The sequence below is a fragment of the Chiloscyllium punctatum genome, chromosome 24 (assembly GCF_047496795.1).
Source record: "Chiloscyllium punctatum isolate Juve2018m chromosome 24, sChiPun1.3, whole genome shotgun sequence".
NCBI lineage: Eukaryota > Metazoa > Chordata > Chondrichthyes > Orectolobiformes > Hemiscylliidae > Chiloscyllium > Chiloscyllium punctatum.
In genome coordinates this window covers 49,135,072-49,142,566 of record NC_092762.1, presented here as the reverse complement: position 1 = coordinate 49,142,566, position 7,495 = coordinate 49,135,072, and positions in this window count along the sequence as shown.

The following is a 7,495-nucleotide window of genomic DNA, read 5'->3' as shown; positions in this document are numbered from 1 at the left end:
TTCTGTCAGACAAGCCTTGCTGGGCATGGGTGTCTTGACCCAGATAGACCCGTTGAAACATTTTGATAATGGTCAAGTTACCTGGTCCATAAGGCACCTTACCCAAGTGGAATGATGAGACCATTTGGGCAAAAGATTAAGCCTCACTGTGGCCAATAAAAATGGCACCAATAACATAGACTGGTGTCACCCCACCATGTACCAAACAATATGTTATTTGCTCTGGTTCTATTGCTGTCATTTTACCCGTCATTGCCCAATTATAAGAGCAAGGGGTCCTTGTTAAAACGCATGGCTCCTCCAACAGTCTGGTGTAATTGGTGAAGAAACCCAATGGTACATGGTGCCTGACTGTTCACCACCAGAGAGCTCACCAGTGCATCGAACAGAAAGCACCCTCAGTTACTGACCCCCCTGCCAGCGTTCACACCTTCGATCCAAATCATACGTTTTTCTCTGTGATAGATATGGCCAACGGGTTCTGTTTGGTTCCATTGGCTCTGGTTCACCTTTACCATGCAAAAGCAGCAATATACATGGACATGCTTACCACAGGGATTTCACAGTAGTCCCACTGTGTTCCATATAGTGCTGCAAATCCATCTGCGTGAGCTGTCTCTATGGCCTCTGTGCTTATACAATATCGACATGGTATCTTAAATGTCTGTCCAACAAAGAGCAGCACAGGGAGGACCCCTGTACCCACCTGGACCACTCCTGAGGCCAGAAGGCTAACCTTAAAAAGGGATCTGATTATCCAGGAAGAAATCATATGTCTGAGACAGAGGATTTCAGAGAGGAAACATGAGATCATTGAGGATAGGACAGCTGCTATTCAGACGCCCAAAGAACCCACCATGACCCAGGAACTGGGAGCTTTGCTCGGCCTTGGCTATTTCAATAGAAGTTGGATTGACAGCTACTCCCAGAGAGCCCAGTCCCTGACCAATCTCTTAAAGGGTGGAAGAGATTCCGAGGACACTTTCTTGTTTTCCCATGAGCAGCATTCCACTTTCCAGAAACTTAACAATGGTCTTTGTTCTGCCCTGTTGTGGGCATCCCCAATAATGGTAAACTTTTCATCCTCCTCATACATGAACAGGACGGTTACATAAAAGTCACTTTGACCCAAGAGCACATGACCCGACTTCATCCGGTACATTGAGGTGTTGGGGTGTTGTTTACAGGTGATGGAAGCCACTTGCTGCGCAGTTAATGCCACAGCACCGACTGTCCTTGATCAAAACATAACTGAGACATATCCTCACACTGTACATCTATAGTTAGGAAGGAAGTAGATAATACAGAAACAGAGAGGTTGTTTGCATTGGCATATGAAATATTTGTCATGGTCCACGTAGGTACCAATGATATGGATAAAACTAAGGGGGTATGAACAGCTAGGAGCTAATTTAAAAAGCAGAACCAACAAGGTAATAATCTCTGGATTACTACCTGAGCCACAAGGTAATTGGCACAGGATCAATAAGATCAAGCAGGGAAATACGAGGCTCAAAGATTGGTATGGAAGAAATGGGTTTGAATTCATGTGAGATTGGCACGAGTACTGGGGAAGAAGGGACCTGTTCCAATTGGATGGTCTTCATCTGAACCGTGCTGGGACCAGAGTCCAAGCAAATTGCGTATCTAGGGCTGTCGACAGGGCTTGAAACTAAATAGGTATTGTTTGGGGAAGTGGGAGGTGTGGTTGTGGTGATGTGGATTGGGCGCTCAGTTGTAGGGGAAATTAGATAACCCAAGTTAAAAGAGGAGGTAAGAGTGCAGGTTAGTGATATGGCAGACTAGGAAAGGTGAGGGACAGAACAGGTGGAAATCTTTATGTACTAAGCAATTATTAAAAAGTACAGAAATTTAACAGTAGAACAAATTTGAAACAAAACTAATGAGTTAAAGGTGCAAAAAGAAACAAAAGGGGATGATTTGGTAGCCATTACTGAGATATGGTTACAAGGAGACCAGGCCGAGGAAAAATAGACTGAATGGAAAAGGAGGTGGTTTAGCTTCGCTGGTGAAGGAAGGGATCAGTGCTGTAATGAGAAATGACATAAGCACGGGAGATCAAGATGTGGAATCAGTCTGGGTTGAAATAAGAAATAGCAAAGGGAAGAAGTACTTGGCAGGAGTAATCTATAGATCCCCAAACAGTAGTTCTGCAGTGGGACACAGGAAATATTAGAGACTTTTAAGAAAGGTACAGCAATAATCATGGGTGATTTTAACATGCACACAGATTGGAAGAATGAAATTGGTAAAGGAAGCCTGGAGACAGAGTTTATTGAATGTATTTGAGCTTGTTTCTTGGAGCAGTATGTTGTGGAACCAACCAGGGAGCAAGTTACTTTGGATATGGTATTGTATAATGAGGAGAGATTAATTGATCACATCGTGGCTAAGGATACTCTGGGGAATACTTAGCACATGATGATAGAATTCAAAATTCACTTTGGGGTGAGAAAGTGGAGTCCCATAGTAGTGTTCTGGAATTAAACAAAGAAAATTACATCGGCATGAGGACAGATTTGGCCTGAGTAGGTTTATCAAGAAGGCTAACAGGTAAGATGGTAGATGGGCAGTGGCAGTTGTTTAAGGAGCTACTTAAATCCCCACAACTAAAATACATCCAAGTGAAGACACAAGATGGTGAACGGTGTATACAAAAACATCTATGGCAGGGGTGGCATGGTGGCTCAGTGGTTAGCACTGCTGCTTCACAGCACCAGTGACCACCAGTCATAAGCTTCCAGTCTGACAAGCGTGCGTCCACTATTACCTTCTGCTTCCTACCATCAAGCCAATTGTGTATCCAATTTGCCAAGGTCCTCTGGATTCCATGTGGTCTAACCTTCCAGAGCAGTCTACCATGTGGAACTTATCAGTGGCCTTACTGAAATCCATATAGACTACACCTACCGCTCTGCCCTCGAAAACCTTTCTGGTCACTTTATCAAATAACTCCAACAAATTTGTGAGGCATGATCTCCCCCTCACGACTCCAAATCAAATCCTGTCTGTGCAAGTGGATGGATATCTTATCCCTCAGCATCTTATCAAGTAACTTACCGAACGCAGATGTTAGGTCCACTGGTCCATAGTACCCAAGCTTTTCTTTGCAGCCTTTCTTGAATAATGGCACAACATTTGCTACTCTTCAGTCTTTCAGGACCTCACCCATGGCTAACGACGATGCACAAAAATCATCCAGGATCCTCTCAATTCCTTCTCCCACCTCTTGTAGTGTTCTTGGCTATCTCGGGTCAGGACCAAGAGAGTTATCCACCTTCATACATTCTAATACATCCAACACCTCCTCGACTGTGATATGGACTGTCCCCAAGATAACATCACAAACTTCCCCAAGTTCCCAAGTCTTTTTCATGTCTTTCTCCATGGTAACCACAAAGAAATATTTATTGAGAACCGTGCCCAACTCCTGCGGCTCTACACATATGTGTCCACTTTAATCCTTGAGGGGTCCTATTCTCTCTCTGCTTATTCATTTTCCTTTAATATTTTCAAAATGCCTCTTTGGATTCACTCTAATCTTCCCAGCCAAGACTATCCCGTGCCCCTTTCATCCTCCTGTTATCCTTCTTCAGTAAACTCCTGTATTCCCTGTATACCTCCTGGGATTCCCTTGATCCCAGCTGCCTATACCTGATCCATGTCTCCTCCTTTTCTCTGGTCAAAGCCTCAATATCCCTTGTCATCCAGGGTTCCCTATTCCTGTTAACCTTGCCCAACACCCTCTCAGCAACATATAGACCTTGAACTCTCACTATCTCACTTTTCAAGGTCTCCCACTTGTCAGAGGTCCCTTTTCCTGCAAACAGATGACTTCAATTGTCCCCTGCAAGTTTCTGTCTAATTCCATCAAAATTCACCTTGCCCCAGTTTAGAACTTGAACCTCTGGACCAGTTTTGTCCCTTCCATAACTGTTTTAAAATGAATGTAGTTACACCTATTTCTGTTACTGGAACACAACATTGGTGGATCTATGCCATCCAAGCGGTCACAAGCAGAGTTATGGAGGTTCTGCTGGTCTCTGCCATTTTAGTGAAGACCGTGCCCATGGAACTTGGATTCATTGTACAATGCTGTCGGCTGGGGATCAGGCTCACAATGCAGGAATGGAGCTGAAATGCTTCATGAGGAAGACAGAGTTTTAAGCACTTTGTGACCAAGATTAATTTATGTGTTAAGTAGACTGCTCAGCCAATTACTGTCCAATTACTGGCAATTCATGTGGAATTTATATTTTGTAATAAACCATTGTCTGGCTATTAATTCAGTACTAAAAACTGGATTCTGGGTTCCTGATTTTGGAGGTTACATGAAATAGTAATTAATGTGTGTCTGATTTAATTATTGTACAACAACTTTAAAAGCATGAATTGTGTGACTTTGTTCTTTTAATAACTGGAGCTTTGGATTTATTCTATTTTTATAAAATCAAAGTAATACAGTCTCTACTGAGATATTCATAAAAGAGAAATTGCTGGCCCCTAAACAGAGGACACCATTAACAGCTAAAGGGAGAACCCAGAGGAGAGGCTGAGTGGTCAGAATAGAGCCACAGAAGCAGGAAGTTGATTGAATGTAAAAGATCAACTTGAAAAGGGCATGATAGGAAAAAGAACAGAAGTTAGAAAAAGATGCAGGTTAGGGCGAGCGAGAGAAGGGCTTTCAAGGACATTTTACAATGTGGGATATTGGAAGGGTGGGATGTAGCAGAGCGAGCTGTTTGGCCAGTCTCGATCTTAGGAAACCCATGAGCTCTCTGAACATTATATTCACTATTGTCCCTTTGTTACACGGACAAACTGCCTACAGTCTGGACGTGTGAACAAAGAATGGTTATATGTTTGGGGCTCGTTGCATTTCTTTAACAAAAAATCGCACAGTCACCCAACTAATTTCTGTGGTTTCATCAGTACGTGTAGAAATTATCTTATGGCTAAGACAGTGTGTGCTCACAAGTGTGAATGTGTGACTGCTTAAAGATTTCATCCTGTCCTTTACAGATCATAAGATAATTACAAAAGCTCATGTGGCCATTTAATTCTCCTCAGCCTCCTAACCCCAGCAGTACACAGATGTTTCAAGATTTTTAGCAATGCTACTGCAGTGAAAAATGTCAGGTTCTTAAATTGATGCAACCTTGAAATCCTCCGTGGAATTTAATGAGCCCAGCAAGTTGGGGGTCAGTGATCAGGTCGAGAGTGTGGGATTCTGCCACTCAGTGACCTCCCTCCATTCAGGTCCAGAACAGGATGGCTTGCTGGCAGCCTTTCTGCCCAGAGCCAAATTGATGGTTTCAGCTCTCGGTTTAAGGGCCTAAATCTGCTGGTGCTGGTGATAACTAGTGCTGTGGAGGTGATTCTCGTTTGAAGGAGACAACATCCGCCCCCCCCACCCCACACTCCCCTGCACCCACTACCACCCCAGCAAAACTACCATGTAATGAGATAGAATTAAGTAATGACCTCATACCAAACGATCCCGTGAGTGACAGGTCTCACAACATGATAGAATTCCATATTCAGTCTGAGAGTGAATGGAGGTCTGAAACCAATGGTTTAAATGTAAATTACAAAGAGTATGAATACACAATTTGTGAAAGTGCAGTGGGAAAATAGGTTAGAAGGTATGGTTGTAGATAATTAGTGACAGACATTTGAGGAAATAGCCAGGGTTGGAAGATTGAGCTGTAGGGAGAGGTTGAATAGGCTAGAGTTGTCATCGGAGGCTGAGGGGTGACCTTATCAAGGTTTATAAACTCATGAGGAATGAGCTGCCAGAGCAATGGTGGAGGCTGGTACAATTGCAACATTTAAAAGGCATCTGGATGGATATATGAATAGAAAGGGTTTGGAAGGATATGGGCCGGGTGATGGCAGGTGTGGTTAGATTGGGTTGGGATATCTGGTCAGCATGGACGAGTCGGACCGAAGGGTCTGTTTCCGTGCTGTACATCCGCCTGACTCTATGACTCTAAAACATACTCCATTGAGAAAGAAAGATGTACCATCTTTGGTGAACTCGGGATCTAAGGATTGCATCCAACTGAAAGTAAAGACCTATAATGCCACAAAGATTAGTGGTAGTCTGAGTAAAGAGAACATTTTAGAAACCAGATAATATGACTTTTGAAAAGGGGGAACGAAAAAGTTAGAGAATTGCAACAAAAAAACATAAAAATGGATAGTGAAAGCTTGGACAAATATGTATAATAGGAAAGTGTAGCTAAAGTGAGCACTCGTGTCTTGAGTTGAGGTTGGTAAATTGGTAATGGGAAACAAAGTAATGTCAGAGAATGAAACAGTATTTTAGATGTATTTTCACAATATAACATGGAAAAGTCAAGAGGGAGAGAGAAACTCAAAACAATCAAGATCACCCAAGCAAATGCAATGAGAAACCTGGTTCCCCTGTTCATGGGCGTTCTATGCCTAATCAAGGGAACAGACATCAGGACACTGGTTTCAGCATGAAGGATTTCCCCTCCTCTTATTACTTAGCCCTCTCCCTCAACTTGGTCTTCTGCCTGGTCCCTATTCCCATTGCCAATAACCCCACTCCTTGCAACTTCCACCCAAGTAACATTTGCCTCTAACTGGGAAGAATCAGCTCTCGCACTGTAGTACCAACAGTGGCCACACCTCCCTGTGGCACTCTGGTACTGGTGAACTGCTGATGTTTAATTTAGTGACAGCTTTCATGATGTGGGGTTTCTGCTTAACTCGAGCCTTATCAGACTTGCGGCTGGTGGAACCAATGGTTTTATTCCTGCTTTAGTCTACTTCTTAACAACATAATCCAAAATGAATGGATAAATGTCGATGAAACTTGTACACACGATTTATGGCCCAATGAACGTTTGGTCAGTTTTAGTTATTAGTTTTTCACTAATATGCCAATTTAATTGTGGATTTTTAAAAAGAATCTGTCAATACCATGAAATAGACCACTGTTGTGTTTTTAAAGAATTTACAGTGTTGTTTAATTTAAAATGTTGATTGTTTTAGAATGTTGCTGTATATTTCAGCTGTGAAAATGAGAGGGGAGGTTTCATAGCAGGTTGTTAAATATGGATTAACATAAAGCTGCTCCAGTGCAATGTGAAGTTCTTGATAAAGAGACTTCTTTTTGTAGTTATAGAACATCAGCCAGGCAGTCAAAAGCCTCAATGAAGAGATCCATCTGTCTAATAATATTGACACTGTTGATGAGCTCACACGGTATAGTCAGTGAATGTGTTCTGAGTGCTGTCTTCACTTGATACTTACTGTACCTGATTTCTAACATTTTGTGATTCGGGTAAAGATGCCCAGGTTGCTCTGTACCACATATTCTCTCCATCAAATATTATTCTGCAAATGGCAACCTCATATTTTCCCATATTATGCTCCATTTGACCAATGTAGCCCATTCACTTAATCTCTTTGTAGACTCTTTGTATCCTCATCACAACCG